The 17,997-nt window shown below is 44.8% G+C and overlaps 1 protein-coding gene across 29 annotated transcripts in view; it reads left to right on the top strand.

Moving 5' to 3' along the window:
- LDB3 (LIM domain binding 3) overlaps positions 1 to 17,997 on the top strand; it is a 217,764-nt gene that overhangs the window by 83,073 nt on the left and 116,694 nt on the right. The gene's annotated exons all lie outside the window — the stretch shown is intronic.

Here is a 17,997-nt window from a genome sequence, read left to right as displayed (position 1 = left end):
ACTACCTGAAAGGTGTTTACAAGGAGGATGGACCTAGACTGTTCACTGAAACAGGCTACCCAGAGGTGGTGGAATTTCTATTCTTAGGCTGGAGATTTTTAAGACCTGGGTAGACAAAGCCTTGGCTGGGATGATATAGTTGGGGATGGTCTAGCTTTGAGCAGAGGTTGGACTAAATAACCTCCTGATGTCCCTTCCAACCCTCGTTTTTCCAAGTTTCTATGATCTCTCTCTGCCCTGATTTTCTCCCCGCACCCCTTCCTCTCACTTCCCAAGAAGGGCAGAATGAGATGTCTATCATGGCTATTTCAGTACTGCCCATAGGTAGACCAAGGAAGTCCTAGTGTTCTTAGTGAGATCCCTGGAAACAAAATTGCAGAATTGTTATGGAAAGAAATCCGACTTGTCTATCTTTCTGCTTAAGGGTAAGCCAGCAAAATTAATGTTTTTTGCCCCCTCTTGGCTGTGACCTACCCCTGACAAGTAAATGGCTAGAATGTTGCACTATGAGATTCTTAGTAGGTCCCCGCAGCAAATGCAAATACAGTACATTTCGCCCTTCAGCCAGAGAACTGCCTATTTTCCTGTCTAACTCTGGTATTGCAACACCGAGTTTCCTTATTGTCCTTTCTCTGTTCTCTGCAAGGAAAATTGGGCATCATCTTCACTTTCTGGCATCCCTGTTTCCATAGCCTGCCATGGAGCTTACAAAGATGTATGCAAATACTGCTACCTGAGCATCAGGGCTAGGGACAGACATTCAAAATGCCTGAATTGATTCAACCTTTGCAGTTTTGTCTACCTTAGCTAGGCTGAACTGGTTAGAAACTGGACAGACATTTTCTCTGGACTGAGGAAATTCAGGCACGTGCCTGCAGTGGCTCAGGCTAGAAGCTGGGGGTGGGGTGTGCTAGAGGAGCCCTCCCTTCCCTTGCACAGAGTTGAGCTGAGGGGGGCATGCCCAGGCCCCAGCAGGACTCTCTCATTAGGGATGTCTGCCTGCAGCATCCCAGGCTTTCTCCTGCTGGCTGCTCAAGGGTTGGGAGAGTCATCAGCCCCCAGACCATTGCTAGCACTCTGAGACTGGGGCGGGGGGCAGTGCATGCTTCTGTTGATGATATGGAGCTTTTCAATCCCCCTCCCTGCTTGTCAGACTGTCTGCAGCAAACTAACAGGTGAGCAAGGTAGCCTGGAGCTGATAAGAGTCTTTATCACCTGATTGGCAAAACAATATCCTCTCTCCTATTACTTCAAACTCATCTTAAACCACTTACAAGGGTGACCTGTTGATTAGCTTCAAAAGCCCTGTTCTGTCTGCCTGCCTGCCTGTCCCAACTAAATTGGAGACGCACACAGACGCCTCTCAGCATTAGCTAGCACACCACATGCCTAGGGTCCATAGGGCTAGGGGCTGTGCTGTGGGAGATGGGAGGAAGGGAGGAAGGCGGGGATTTCCTGCTTGAGCAGTGAGGGGGAGGGGAGGGCAGGTGGAAACCAACAGACCCTGCTATGTCTGCAATCTCTGCCAGAGCCTTATACAGCACTAACTGGCATACCACATGGTGGCTATGGTCTGTGCTGTGGGAGACAGGAGGAAGGGATCCCTGCTTAATTAAGAAGTGGTGAGAGGAGAGGGGTAGGAGTGCATGGGGAATCCAGCAAACCCTGCTGTGCCTGCAAGTCTGTGCTGAAGGAGCTCTGTCCAGGGAGCAGAGGGGAGGGTCCAGCCCTGCTGTGAAGCAGAGAGCCCTGCCCAGCCCAGAGAGCATGCTGGGATGTTAGGGGGTATCTGGTTCATCTTAAACCAGCAAGGGATCTGGGACAGACATTGCATAAACTGGTTTGAGCCAAATCGGTTAAGCCTGATACTACTGTTGCTGTTGCCCTGTGGGGTCAGGCCAACTCTCGGGATCTCAATATTGCGCTGTTAGACAGGAGGGTGTGACACAATTGCACATATACAAACACACAAATCAATTGGGTACACACACACTCCAGCCTAGGCACATGCATACCTATCACCAATTCAAGCAGATATACTATGCACCCCAAAAGTTAGACAAAAATCAATTGTCCATACCCGCACACTCAATACACATACGCAGATCACTAATTCATATATCATGCACATGATGACATATATACACACACTCACCAGTTCACACACATACAACCCACCTACATATAAACACAGGTAAGTTCCTAACTTGGATGGTATGGTAGGTATGTGTGTGCTTGGGGTACCTGGGGGACTTGGGGGAAGGTTCAGGTGAGAGAGAGAGAGAAAGTGTAGGGAGTGAAAGTTGCCAGAGCTGAGATTAGAACCAGTGGACTAGAGAGAAGCTGGCTGAGGAACTGAGGCTTTGGGGTTACTTAAGATCAAGTGGCCCCAGGGTTATTCAAGGTCACTGGTGCAAGGGAAAAAAGCCTAGTGGCAAGGAGGAGACAACCAGGAAAGAGAGAGAGGCAGAAGCCTGGGAGCTTGGGGCTGGAAACTGAGGCAAACAGCTGAGATACTGGGGGGAAGGGGCAGATAAGTGGTGGCAAGGAGGAGACAGCCAGGAAAGAAACTGAGGCAGAAACCTGGGAGCTCAGGGGAAAAGGCATGGGGATAAGACAATGGCAAAGAAACAGGGGGTTTGCAGGCAGAGAGGAGCTCAGGACAGGTTTTGGAGGTGGTGGTGAGCCGTAAGCAGGAGAGGGAGAAATGAGACAGAAGTTAGAGGGGAGAGGAGCAGAGATTGGAGCAGGGCCAGACTGTAGTAAAGCAAACCTAACTCAGGGGTCCAAATAACAGTTTTATTAAACAGACAACACACTACACAGCCCCATGAAGTTATTGGTGCGCACGCACATGGACACGCAGCAGGAGAAAGAGACTCAGTGGAAGGGCTGGAGTCTAGGTAGGGAAGAGAAGCAGAGTTCAAGTCCTTGGTTGAAGAGAGGGATGGGGGGTGATGGCTACCTATCCAGGCTTGAAAGGGGTCCTTGTCCAGTAGGTGTTGTCCAGAGGGGGGTTGCCGACAGGGCCTCTGGGTGGATAGGTGGTGTGGCATTGTGCTAGTCCAGATGAAGAGGGCATCCCAAGGAGTCGGTCTTCACTACCCCTGTTTATGGGGCAGACTACCTATGATCTCGTATTGGGAGGGCCTGTCCAGGCAATGTCAGTTCTGTTCCAGAGGGTTCCAGGTGTTCTTACTGAGCATGTGCACCCTTGGCACAATGCTGGGTTGCCTCATCTTTTCTTTCTTGAATGCTGAGGGTGGTTCCAAGGGCTGAGTCATTGGTCCAGTTATTGGTTTTGATGGTCACTCCCCCTGGCTCGACATGGATGTGGAGCAGGAGTAGCCTGCAGCAGGGCTAGGATTGCATAGGTGTTTTATTGTTGGTGGAAGGGCTCTGGTGTTGGGGAGGGAGAGAGGGAGTCTGTTATAAGGGCAATAAAGTGTTTTTCTGAGAACTGTGCAGTGAGAATGGTGCTAGGGGCAGGCAGATGACTTATGCTAACTTACATATGTAGGCCTAAATCATATAGTACCAGTAAAACAGTAATATGAAACAGTAGAAATCAATATAAACATACAATATAAAGGAGAAAAAAACAAAACAAATACAACTTGCTACCAAAATAAAATGCTGAAGCTTATCCTATGTCTTAGCTCACTTTTACTTATCTATATGGAATAGAGAGGGAGAGAAAGTCAGAAATGGTTGGGGAAGGGGAGGGAATCCATTTAAAAAAGAAAAAAGAAAAGAAAAAACAAAAAGAAACTGGGGGTTTTGCTACACTACATTCAACCAGATTTATCTCAAACCATTTTCAGTCATTTTCAAACTGGTTTATGTGCTCTGAACATCTGTTCTGTTACAGTTTAAACCCGTTTCTGATCACTTAAGTTGGTTTATGTGTGAGTTCTGTCCCTAGCCCAGGAGTTGGCAGGCAGGAGGCAGGGTTTGAAGTATCTGGAACATGCAGAAAGGGGAAGTAGCTCATCATGACACAGGATGGAAGTTATGGGACCTTTTGAACCCAGTCCTGCCATGCCCCTATCTTGGGCCAAGCCCTGCCCCTATCTTCTCCCAATTCAGAAAGCAAAAGATTTTTCCCAGTAATTTAGGTCTGTTCTCTCTTGCTGTGGAAAATAGGGTAATTGTGGGAAAAGAAGAAAATACTTTTCTTTTTGCATCGTGTGTAATTACTAATGGAACTCAATGCTGCAGGTTTTACTGAAGCAAATGGCTTAAAGTCTGATCATTTAAGAAAATGACACGCTTAGATTAACAGGTATATATATCTCAGACATGAAGCTCGGGTTGCCTGCACAGAAATAAGGTTCAACGCTTGTTCTAATAGGTAGTGATATGCACTGTGATGGGACTTGTAGGGTGCCTGCAGTGCTAGTAAATGGAAAACATTAATGCTTTACTTTTGATTCTCTCATGTTTGACTTGGGATTAATTCTCAGAAGCAAGCTGTCAATTATGGTGACTAATTTTTTTTACATTCTTTTTTTTAACAAAAAGGGTAACCCTGAAGTCTACCATGAAACCTTAAACTTTTGGGGCATCTAAGGTGTATGATGGTGCCTGACAACTCCACAGAGATGCAGCCCATTGCACTGTAGTGTTTTCTCATTTATGAACTAAACAACATATGTTCAAGATCTGTTTTCATTCAGTGAAAATCAGTTTTCCTTTTAAACTCCTACTAAAGATAAATGGAAAATATTGCACTTTCATGCCCTACACTCTTCCCTGGAGAGTCTGCCATGTTCATTAGCTCTTCACACTAGGAATCCAATCAGCCTATTTGGAAAGGATTCATCAAATACACAGGGTCAATTTTGGAAAGTGCTCTAATAGGAGAGCACCATGTTCTGCCTACTTGGAAGTTTTTGTAATACTTTGTAAAATGCCTCCCTGATGATCACTGTGTTACTGAAGAAGAGTGAAGGTGATATAACATCTTTCTGGCAGGGTGCATACTGCCACGTCTCTTCTTTTCCAGGCTTGTGATTTGCTCTTACCATTCAGTGGCATCCTGTCTTCCACTGGAAAATCAAGAGCTAAATAATCTTTCTTTAGTAAAAGGGAAAGTATCAGAACCTACTCTATGGGTGATATATTGCAAATATTAAATGGCTTTTTTTCCTGCATTGTACCAAATCCAGTAGCATTTATTTTAGGGCTAAAGTATAAATAAAATCTATGATGATAGCAAATTGCAAGCAACGGTGAGTCAATGGTTATTGCATATTGTATAGAAATTCATCTATCTCAAGCTATGAGTAGCAAGCTGTTCTCTAAATGTGCAAAAAGCATAGGTGTGTACTTGGTGTTTAGACTGGGTTGGAGTTTGGAAGTGAATCAGACTAAGGGTCTGTGTTCCGATTTTGAAAGCGCTGAAATCCTATAAGCAGTGTCATGAAATTGCACCCTGAAATAGTGGAACTTTTGATAAAAGCAGTTGTTTTTATGAGATTTTTCATGAATAAGAATAGAAGTGTGACTACCAGTTCACTTCACTCAGGTCAACAAACGGCTGTCAGATTATAAGGACTCTGTCATTACCATTTTGGACCTAGTTCAGTCTACTTAAAGAAGGTGAAAGCTTGGTACCTACTGCCAGTACCAGGAGCTGTCCAGTCACGTGTCACAGTAATGGTGCATCTTATGCACTGATATCTGGTCTTGTACACAGGCAGATAAAATTCTTTTCTCTAAATTAGGTTGGGAGATAGTTTGTGGATTTCTTAGATGTATCCGAGTGTTGTAGATTTATCAAACCTAACAGTGAACAGAAGCATGTTATCTGATGAATTCTTTTGCCCTATTTAAAGGCTTCAATATTTTGCCTTGTTTATTTTTATTGTAATCTGGCAGAGTCTCCTCTGTCATCCCAGTGTTTATAGTCCCACACTGGTAATCAGTGTATTGAAATAATGTTAAGACATCTGCAAAACACTTTGATTTGTTCTGTCTTTAATAGTCTGTGGAAAGAACATGAAAAGCCTCAAAATCTGTCACCGCATAGAATTATCCCTGTGGTAGACCTGGTTACAAGGCTTGATAGAGCACAAATATTTGTTTTAAGAACTGGCAGATTCATCTCTAACTGGGATCTGCAAGGAGCACACAGGGACATCAGGTTTTTTTAAATTCTTTTCTTGAAGCTATCCTTAAAGTGAAGAAATAATTTTGACTATGATTTGAATTTATTCAAGTAATAACATTTAGCCCTTCCCATTATTATCAGATATATCAACTAATCTCCAGAGCTTTCCCTTAGAATTGCTAAGTAAGTAGTGTTATCCCCATTCTGAAGATGTAAAGGCAGGGGCAGAGATGCCAAGTGCCTAAGGCATTATCTTCTGTGGTTTTTAACCTATGGTGTATTGTGTGTATTGCAGGAAGAATTGTGAGATATTCTGCCACTGTGGTGTATAAAAGGAGTCAAAGTGGGTACATCTATACATGCAACGAATGCAAAGCAATAAACTACAATGCATATTGTGCCAGAGTTTAATGCTCCTGGGCTTGCCATTTTAACGTGGACTGCAGCACATTGAGTTGGGTTAGAGCAGCCCTGGGAGGGGTAAGCCTGTCAGCCTGGGGCTGTTCTGACCCAGCTCAGCATGCTATGGAGGCGCTGGTTGGGGCACAAGGGTGCTCCAGTGTGGGCCTAGCTGCCAGGCAGCCCCCTCACTGAAGCCTCCTCATGCCTGAGCCAGCCATGTCAACATCTACATGTACATTGCTGTGCATGGAAAAACTCTGCAGCAGGATACTACAGGTACTAACCTGTTATGGAGTTTATTAGTTTCCTACAGCCTAATAGGGCCATCTCAGTAGATGCTGAGATGTTTACTAAGAAGCTAATTAGACAGCTCTGCAATAAATATCTCTCATAGACACATCCAGTCTTATGTATGTCCCTGGACAAATGATTGCTTCAGAATTCAAGGGACCGGACTAGATGATGCACAGAACCCAGAAGGCCTATTCTAGCTTTATATTGCCTAATCAGAATCTGTTACAGCAGAGTACTGAAAGGGTGATCAGAGTTTTGCTGTGTGAGCTGTTGATTTGCTCAAGGTCGCAGAGAGAGTCAGTATCCGATACGTTTCAATTTAAGACCTGTCCACTTTCCTCTATAGTCTAGCCAATCTCTAGATCAGCAAAACAGATTATTACAGCTTTGATCAACGGAGCAGAGAAGTTGAAGTCTATTTAACTGAACCTGATCATTAAGAAATTTGTTTAGCAATTAGAACCAGTCTTTTATGGTGTTTATATACATGCTTGGGGGGGGAGGGAGGGGTGGCGCTTTAATTGGAGTGGCTCCAAGAGCCACTCTAAAGTGCCTGGAGCATCGCGTGTATCAGCATCCCTCCACTGAAAAACATTGAGCAAGTTTTAGTTAAAGCGCCCCCAACCCCGCCATTTTTCTGTGTGGGGATGCTGATACGTGTGACACTGGAGTCTGCTGGAGCACGGTAATTAGTTGCACAGATCACAATTAATTGAGTAGAGCAGCCTCACTGCACATGTATAGGTGCCCTTAGAGTCCTGGAGTAAGAACAGAAGCTTTACATTCTGTGTATTCAACAGACTTGGTATTCATTACGCAATCTGAGATTCTCCCCTTCTGACTCCCTAGCACAATTTTCAAACTGAGGAAGCTGGATTCCTCAATTTGCTAGAGCAGGGCATCCTACTACAAGCCCATAACAGTTGAGAACTGCTGTTCTAGAGGCAGTGCACTGACCTGGAAAATGGGTCTGATTCCCAGTGCTGGATCACTTTTTCTCAGACTGAGAATGCCACAGTGCATTAAGACACGGGGCCAATTTGGGACAGCCTGTATGTCACACCACAGCATATTCTCTGCTTTTGCCTGGGGAGTCCCTTCCTGTACTCCCTGGCCAGCTCCATGGTAGTACTTAAAACTTAAGGGAAACAGGATGATCCTCAGGGCTGTAGCAAAGATATGGCAGACTCTGACTTACTGAGCATAGGAATCTCTTGCTTCTGTGTGAAACACAGATATATGTATCCTGTTATTTACTAATGCGGACGCTCATATTCCATCTCAAATTTGACAAAATTTCACTAGAAATGATATGTGAGTTGTTATAAACTTTGCAGTGTATAGGAGCATTTTAAAGTTTGGGGTTTTTTTTAAATTTAATTCCTACTGAAAATTTGAATATAATCTTGTATTTAACGATACAGCATTTGCAAAAAGAAAATGAAGCTGCTTTTTTAGAGCTGTCCCCCTAGCATCTACATAATCTTATATTTAAACATATTGGTTACAGGCATCAGTTGGGTTATTAGGATACAATTAAGGAAGAGATGGCTAAATGAGAAAATAACTGAACTGTGATGTATCCTTTGTGATGGTCTTTTGATGGAATCAATGAAACCTGTATCACTAGAATAATTAAGAACTGGGGTGGACAAAAGCACTGTGGAAAATATATCCTGACTATGAAACAGTTCTGCACTGATGTGGTCTGGAGTCTTGGGTCAAGTGACTTCCTGCTTTACTTTTACTGTCTGTAAAGAGGAGAAAATGATATTTACCCAGCCTTTGGAAGTGTGAGACGATGTGAAAAAAGATGCATGTAAAGCAGGGGCCAGCAACTTTTTTACAGGTCATGGACAGGAAAAACCTGAGGGGCTTCCCTCCCACCCATGGCAGGGTCAGGCAGCTGGGAGATACACCCCTGCTGCTATTGCTTCTTCCATCCCCCTGCTTCCCAGCTGCAGTGCAGATGTAGCTTCCAGCCACTGAGGAGCTGTGCCAGGACCAAGTATCTTCAAATTATATCCATGTTGCCCCTCTCTGCCCTCCCCCATACTTCCCAGCTGCGACATGGGCACAGCTGGAAGCTACCTGGTCCCAGCACAGCTCCTCACTTTTAACCTTGCTGAATGTTACTACTCATTTAGCACCCACGCTGGAGCCAAGATTCCATGCGGCGGCTGGGAAGTGGGAAGCTGGGGAAGTGGTCATGGCACAGGCGCAGCTCCCAACTTCTTGGCTCCAGTGTGGGTGCAGGCAAAGTATCCAACTTCTTACGCACTGCCAAAACCCCCTGGTCTGTATTGGACTGCAACTGGGAGGACGGGGAGAGGTGGCAGTCATGCAGGCACAGCTAAAAGTTGCCCATCCTTGGCACATTCCTCACTGCCTGCCCTGGTGCAGGTATGGGCATAGGCACAATCAAAGCCTCCCCAATTCCACAGACTAGATCCAGTGACTTTGTCGGCTGTCTGTTGCTGACTCCTGTACCAGGGCACAGTGAGAGGATAAGAGATTTCATTGTTAGGTAGCAGACTCTAACCAGGGCTCTACAATGCATTATCTTCTGGAGTAGTAACATTCAGCAAGGTTAAAATTGAGGAGCTTTTTCTATGGGAAACAAAAATAAAATATCAATGCTAGTCACTTCAATAAATAGATGTAATTTTCCTTAGATGAGCAGTTTCAGTCACTGTCTTAATGGACTGCTGTTTACACACCCTGCACAGAGTGTGTCCTTCTTAGTTTTAGAGAATAGCCTGGAAACCATGGATGACTGCCAAGACTTTAAAGGGCAATGAAGTTCATTTCATGGAAGATCCACTTTGGTATTGGAACTGCTTTCAGAATGTCCCTCATGTTTTCCCAAAATGCTGTCATAGAAGTAAGGTTAAAATGTGTCCTTGTATGTATCTGAGAAATATCCCTAGATGAGTTGAGGATAATCTCCATTTGAGTTTTTCCACAGCATTACATTGCCCTCACTAGGAAAAGCTTATGCCTGGCTTCACTAGTACATCTCATCAGAGTCAATAGACTGATATAAAACGCTCAATAAAAGTGACAGTTATAAACTTTCCAACAAATAGTTATTGACTGCATTTTGCAAAAAGGAAGCCAGTATAGGTGTGTTTTTACATGTGGTCTGGGGATGGTGGGGGGCTGCTGTAATTGGAGTGGCTCTTAGAACTGCTCTAATTAAAGCACTACAGTATCTCATCAAATGAGTTCTTTGAATGAGCTTTCGTTAAAGTGCCCCCATTGCCATTTTGAAGTGTGGGGACTCTGATACATGCAACACAGAGGCTGAATGGAGCATTCAACCTCTGTGCTAATTGTAAGCACAATTAGCAATTAATCAAGTCTGCTCTGATGTACTGTAATTACAGCACATCAGAGCCGCCTCCCAGAATGTCTACAAACACTCTATCTTAGCAGAAATACTACTGTAGACAGGAAAAACTATAACCTTTCCTCATTGATTAGTGCTGTTTATCTTAAGATACTGATGTGGCAAATGGTCAACTACACATTTGGAATTAATAGATACGGGGAATCTATAAGGCATTAACAAAAGTGAAATGTAGAGTGAGTCATGTAACTATAATACCTGGCCTTTGCTGTGTGCTTGCAGCTTGTTATTTGTACATGCCCTGCTACTGTTTTGCTTTGGCCTTTGTAACTCATGGAAGTTACCACCTGGCCACCTGTATGAGAAACCTTATAGTTTTGGTTACTGAAAAACGTAAGGACTGATTTGCCTTCTGCACGTTTTCAAAGTCACTGATTTTTTTTTTTTCAGTAGTGTTTATCCCTACTTTCATCAGCATGAGAGGAGACTCAGATCCATTGTTTGTTATTCCAAGAGGGAGAGCAGACCAAGTGATTATTTTACCTGAATGCATCTGTCTGGCTTTGAAGCCTTCCATGTGGCCCTGGAGTGGGAGTTCTGAGTCTGCCACAGAGTCAGCTCCAGCTGTCTCAGTGTTTGCTCGCGTTCTCCCCAAGGAAGGCCCAGATAATTACCTGCCACATCTTGTATGTTAAGTTCACTAGTGGGGTTCCCATCTGTGGGGGGACATGCTGGGTGTAGTCACCAGCAGATGTTCCTGGGGCTCCACCTCCCCTACACCTCAGCTATGCGCCAGCCTATTGGGACAGCTGGATGATGGACAGTTTGACCCCACTTGGGTGCCATGGCCTAAAGTGTCCTGATCTCGCTCTCTCTTACCCTCAGCGTTTGATTGGTGCATCAACTTAGCCTGCTGCCTCTTTTTTGAGGGCTGTGGCCCACAGCTTATAGGCCGCAGCTTACCTACAGTTCAAATGTTCCACCCCACAGGGTTACATGGGTGGAAGGGCAACCCCAGTGGTGAGTTGGCCTAGCAATGTTGGGAGCCCTTGAGCAGCTCTGGGACATTCAGCCCCTGGTGTAAGTCCTGTGGCCTTTCTTCTGGCCTCTGGGGCTTCAAAGTTAAAGGAAAAGATAAGAGAAAGATAAGAGAAATTTCAGGAAGGGGCCTCAGCCTCCTCCCTGCTCACATGTCCTGCATCTGGAGTCACCAAAGTCCCTCAGCATGGTCCCAGGATCCAGCTCCCTCGCTGGTTCAGGTGTCAGAGCCCTTTAAATCAGCGCACGGACCCCCTGCTGGGTCCTTCGCCAGCTCTTCCCTTCAGTGGCCAGCAGGCTCCTGGCTGGCACAGGGGAAGATCTTGCAGCCCCTTCCCTGCTGTGTTCCCCTGGTTGTTTTCCCACCACCGACTTTTATCTCAGCTGGGCGGTGTTTTTCTATGACATCATCCCCCACACTGGCTCCAGCCGCACAGAAAGGCGGCTGATAAACTGCACAGGGGCTTCATTTCTCCTCAGCTTGTCCAGGCCAGCTGCTTCTGTGGGAGGTAAGTTTGCCCCATTAAAGGAGCTTAGTTTCTTGGTGTCATGGTGGGCTATCCCCACCATGACCCAGGCCATAGGAGGCAGTTTCTGCCCCTCTCTTGTCATCCCGTTGGGACACTGAACTTTTGGGCAGTCCCTGAGGTTGCCCCTGTTTTCTGAAGCAATCAATCTGGCAGCAAGTTCCCAAAATGGTATTGCAGAACACAGGAAGCGGGCTGGCTGAAATTTAATGTTCTTGGCAGTACTATGCTACTGATTGCAAACAGCATTTCACAGTACTTCGAAAAATCTGAAGGAGCCAACTTTCTCTGACAAACACTTTGGCTAACCTCAGCCATCTGAAACATGGAATTACCATTTCAGCCAAAATCTCCCTATAACTTAATTTACATAAGATTTAATATCCCTTTCTCCTAGAAGTTCTACCATTATAAACTGTCTGGTGACCTCCAGCTGCTTCAATAATACTCACACCCTGCTACTTTCATTTGAGGGTTTTCTTAATGATGTCTGGATTTTGCATGCTGTCTCCTTCAATTTTGATGCAACAGAGATGCTCACACTATGGTCCTTGTGAGGGAGCCACACAGTTTGCAGCATATTTGTCCTTGTGAAATTGTTTGCCTCCTTGATGTCCCAAACAGGTACTTATTTTAAGTACTTCTTAGCCAGATCTCGGCTATGTTGCTGAACATTGAATAGAACACAAATATGTTGGCCTTTGAATACAGTTCACTTTAAATACAGCTTGTGCTGTATTTTGCAGCCCATCTGTGACAGGCCATCAAACATGAAGTTGATTGATGCGGCTGTAATGTTTCCTTTTAATCTCTGTCACTTGTTTAACATTTTCACCTTACTAGTTTGAGAAAGGACATGATGTATATGTTGAGTCAATCCATTTCTCTAGAAAAAGTAGCATCTAGCAAACAGCTTTTTTTAATGTGCAGAAGGTTGGGAAAACGCTAGTAACATTGGAAAGAATAACATTTTAGACCAGTGATTATGAACCAAGGTTTTCATAGCATACTGGGGTGCTTAAAGATCCTCTTAGGGTGCTACAGGGTGAACTCTTTCACAAGATAAACCCAAAGATTTCAAATAAGAATCCATAGTGTATAAAACATGATGATCTATTGTGGTCTTTCTGAGGTTTTTTGCAACAGAAGAATTCCTCTATTATTTCTCTGTGGTCAAAAAATGAGTGAAAGCTAGGAGCTGGCATGTTTCAAGTGGTGCCTTGAGTCTAAAAAGGTTGAGAACCACCATTTTAGACATTATGGGCTTCAGTAGGGATGGAATTAATGCATTTGGAATACAGTGAGATCCGAGCATGGTCAGGGTGGGTGAACTGGTTCATATCAAATAAGAACCGATCCAAACCTTTACCTAAAATTTAAAATAGTACTCGAACTGAATCTTTAAGTTTGGAAAACAATATGTATATATTTGTTTTTTGTTGGTCAACTTTGTTGCACACTTCAGAGAGAAGCCCATATTTATAAGCTATCCAGTCTAATTTTGTAGACTTGTAGTCAAATAAATTTTGACTATTGGGTTTTTGTCTAAACTGAATCCTTGAGCCTTTTGCAATCCATTTAGATTGCCAGGCCTTCACAGTAGAAGTGGTTATTAATGTCCAAACTTAAGTGAGAAAGCACTTCTCTGATTATCTTTCAGATATTCAACAATACCTATAAATTGCCACTCAAACCAGATTTGATTTACTTCAGAATTTTTGAATTGTGTAATACCATCACAGAACCTGTCTAGGTATAATATTTATATGATGCCATCACCCATGGTACTGCCTCATTTTACAACTTGAACGTTTTATTTTCAGAGGGAAGTATTGTTGTCCCCATTTTACAGATGGGGAAAGTAAAGCACAGAGAGGGTAAGCATCATACCTGTAGTAATGCATCACATTTGTGGCAGAGCAGATAATTGAATCTAGGGCATTAGGATCTGGGAGACAATCACTGGACCATCCTGCCTCTATGGCATAATGGACTGCTGCCTCACTGAAAAATGTAATGGAATCATCATTAGTCCTGAAACAGTACCTCCCTGAGAAGAAAAGGAGAGTATAAACTCTTTCTGAGCATAGAGTCATCCAGAATAGATTGAGCTGGATGCCATTGATTTTTCAAAATAAGAAAAGGAAGGGAGCAGAGACTATTGATCCAGGGAGCAGATGTGATGCCTGTTTTTCTCAATTTGGAATTTGGTAAAATCTTTAAGGTGCTACACAGACAATCTAGTTAACAAGAATAAAAAATATTGGCATCAGTGCTAACTTAACGTAAATTAGAGGTGCTTAACCTCCAGTCCGTGGGCCATAACCACACTGTGGACACTTGCAGAGTGGCCAGCAGAGCACATTATGAATCTGGAAATTTAGCAGTTGGGAAGTTCTAGCAGCATTAATTGCCCATGCCCCTGTTGCCAAATTTTCAGATCTGTAGGGAGCCCCTCAGGGTACATAAAATGCATCCTAGATCACTCCAGCATGTGGCTAGATCCAGGCATGTGAGCCAACCCATGATCCACTATGTAGATTATGAGTTGTTTATTTCAAGGATGAAGTAAATGTTGATAAGTTTCTTTGCCACTTCTGGTTGTCTAGCCTTAGTGAAGCCCATGAGAATATTGAAGAATCAGTGCTGAAGAATAATAATGTTCTTCCTATGGGGACCCAAGTTAAAAGAGGGCACGAGTGAGAGAGAAACATCTTCAAAGTAGGTTTTCTGAGCTCTGGAAAAGCAAGGAACATGTCAATGCGGGATAAATACAGATTAAATCCATTGTATGTTTTCCTGAAGAGTGTCTACCTGCATGATACCTGCTGCCAGCAGTGGCTACCAATCTTCATTTCTCTTTCGCAAGTCATAAAAAATGCCTTGAAAATAGTTAATCTCCTCTTTTAGGGGAGAATGGTAGTTCATTTTTTAGCAGTGTAGGAAGAATAAACTACAGTTACCCTTGTCTGAACATACAGAAGAGCTGATGGAAAAAAATGAATGAAGATCTCTTTGTGACGTACTTTTAATTTTGGAAGCAAAAAAAGAAATCAAGGTCTTGCTTTAGCCAAAGTGCAGCTATAATATAATTATCCATGTTTGTGAGCTCTCTGTCTCTCACATATGCCAATTAGAAATGCTCCAAAAGCCTCTGTAGTACATTGAAATGCCCAAATGCCAAGAAATTAGATGGAAACAAGCTAAATAAATATATTGTATTAATTTCTGCAATTTCCTACAGCTTTTAAGTTATTGTCAGGATGCTCAGCCAGCCCTGAGCACAGTCGCTATTAGAGAAACACTGAGATAGGTAAGGGGAAAAACAGATTCCATCTTTTTTTGGAGGATGATTGGAAATTTTGGAACCAGAGCATGCTATCTCCTATGTGTACAATAGAAGGTGATCTCACTCGGGTCTTACACAGCCCATTAATCTCTTGTTCCTTATATTCCTTTTTTGAAATAAAGTATATTCAACTTCATATCTTTTAAAGACTTCCTTTAAGTCACCCATTCTTGAGCTGCCTGTACCCAATTCTGAAACCTCTGCCCATCCCCAGTGTACTGTAGAGTATCTGGCAGAGAGCTGGGATGGGGAGCAGAGGGATGGGAGTTAGACAGAAGGTTGGGTCAGAGGTGGGGGCAAACAGTGGGGATGAAGTGGGGAGCCTTCAGCAAGACAAAGGCCAGCTCAGGGTCCAAAAATATCAGTTTTATTAGACAGTCAACACAATATACAGACCATGCAGTTATTGGTTCATGCAGATGCGCACATGCTCACATGCACACATGCACACACACACACGTATCTACGTAGCAGGAGGAAAAAGGCTTAGTAGAGGAATTGGAGTCAAGGTGAATAGAAATAGAACTCGGGTCCCTTGCTTGGAGGAAAGATATGGTTGATAGCTACCTATCCTAGGCTGAGCATTGATCCTCGATGGCTAGTTGGGGTCTTCTCCAGCAAGATGTTGTCCTGAGGGGGTCGCTGGCAGGGCCTCTGGGGGGATAGCTGGCATGGCGTAGTGCTGGTCCAGATGGAGAGGGTATCCCAAGGAGGTCACATTCTACCACCCCTTTTATGGGTGTGGGCTACCTGTGACTCCAATGGGCAGCACATGCCCAGGCAAGGACCAGTCCTGTCCAGATGAAGTCATGCGGTTCCAGGTGTCCTCATTGTCCAGTTGGATACTATGGTGGAGTGTCTGGCTTCTATTCTGTTCTTTGTTTCCATGTTGCTGGTTTCTTGGAGGGTCTTTATCTTTCAAATATTTGGTCTTGGGAGTGGGTCTGTGGTTTCAGGGAGAGTCAATGCAAGGTGGTGGTCCAGTCACTGAGCTGATGGTGGACATTGATCAGGAGCTATTTTCAGGCCTGCTACCATTATGTCTCAAGCACCCTCATTCATTCTCATTCACCCAGGAACCAATTTGTATAGGAGGGGTAGGTATGAGTCATAGTTGGAACACACAATAGGGTATGCCTGGGCAGAGGACACAAAAGGGGGGGCCAAATGTATTTTCTCTTGTGTGACCCTTTTTGCTCTTTGTCAGCCTTGGCATACTGCCCCAATCTCCCTCCTGGGTTGTTGCACATCCAAGCAGCAGTTTCTCCCCTTGGGCTTTAGAAGCTGCTGTGGTAGACAAATTGCAGACAACTAAGATGCCTCTGTTTAAGTCCTTATTTTTGTCCTAGATCCAAGCCAGCACAGAACACCTCTGAAGAGAAGGAAGAAGATAAGGCAGCTAAAACCAGCTGTCCCCTGACCTGCTGGCAAGGAAGGTCCAGTGCTGGTGTCATCGGGAAGGGTTTGGCTTCTATGACCACAGCCCACTCTTTGGTGAGAGAGGCAGCGAGCTGCTGGGAAGAGAGAGCCTCCACCTCTCTCCGCTGGGTAGGAGGCTTTTCTCAGCCAGACTGGCTGACCTGCTCCACCGGGCTTTAAACTAAGCCTGCTGGGGGACGGGGGGGCTACCACCACTGCTGACCCACTGAGCAACCCTTGCAAAGCCAGCAGGCCAAGGCACTTAAGGGAGCCCACCCCTGCCCCAGCCCTGGTACAATCTGTGGGCAAGTTAAGAGGCCTCAAGGGGACACTTGCCTGCCCGTACACAAATGCCAGGAGCTCGGGGAATAAGCAGAAGGAGCTCATCCTCCTGCTTAACACAAATAATTATGACATCATAGGGATAACAGAGACCTGCTGGGACTCCACCCATGACTGGACCACAGGTATAGATGGCTATACCCTGTACAGGAGAGATCGAGTAGATAAAAGGGACGGGGGTGTAGCTCTCCATGTTAAGGAAAACTACACGTCCCTGCAAGCTGATATTGGTGACCAGGGTGGACAACTGGAGACCCTCTGGGTTAAAATCCATGTGGAACACGGCGCAGGGGACACAGTGGTGGGAGTCTACTACAGACCTCCCACCCAAAGTCAAGAGCTTGACCAGGAGTTCACCAATGAACTGGCTGAGGCCGCATGCTCCAGGACCATGGTTGTCATGGGTGACTTCAACTACCCAGACATCTCGTGGGAGGATCACTCAGCAAAATCCGAGTGGTTGCAAAGTTTCCTATCATGTGTGGATGACCTCTACCTGACTCAAGAAGTCTATGGGCCAACAAGAGGTAAAGTGCTGCTCGACCTGGTACTGGCAACTGGGGATGACCTAATCGGCGAGCTAGTGATCAATGGGAAACTGGGTGACAGCGACCAAGAGCTGATCACCTTTACCATCCACTGTGAAGCTGGCAAGTCAGTCAACAACATTGAAGTCCTTGACTTCAGGAAAGCTGACTTTGACAAGCTCAGGAGGCTTATCAGTGAGGCCCTAAGGGACCGTGACCCCAGGGGGAGGGGAGTTCAGGAAGAGTGGTTGCTCCTCAAGGGAACGATCCTCAATGCACAAGCTAATTCTATTCCATCTTGGAGGAAAAGCAGCAAGAGGGCACAGCAGCCCCCTGGCTCTCCAGGGATCTAGCAGACCTCTTGAGGCTAAAAAGAAAGGCCTACAAAGGATGGAGGATGGGATTCACCTCCAAGGAGGAATATTCTGCACTGGTCCAGTCCTACAGGGACTGAACCAGGAAAGCCAAGGCTGCAGCTGAACTCCAACTAGCTTCAAGCATCAAGGACAATAAAAAGTCCTTTTTTAGATATGTGGGGAGCTGGAGGAAAAGCAAGGGCAACATTGGACCCCTGCTAAACCAGATGGGGCAACTGACAACTGACGCCCAGGAAAAAGCTAACCTATTAAATG

The sequence above is a fragment of the Alligator sinensis genome, unplaced genomic scaffold, assembly GCF_000455745.1.
Source record: "Alligator sinensis unplaced genomic scaffold, ASM45574v1 scaffold94_1, whole genome shotgun sequence".
Lineage (NCBI taxonomy): Eukaryota > Metazoa > Chordata > Crocodylia > Alligatoridae > Alligator > Alligator sinensis.
This window is presented reverse-complemented; position numbering and strand designations above follow the sequence as displayed.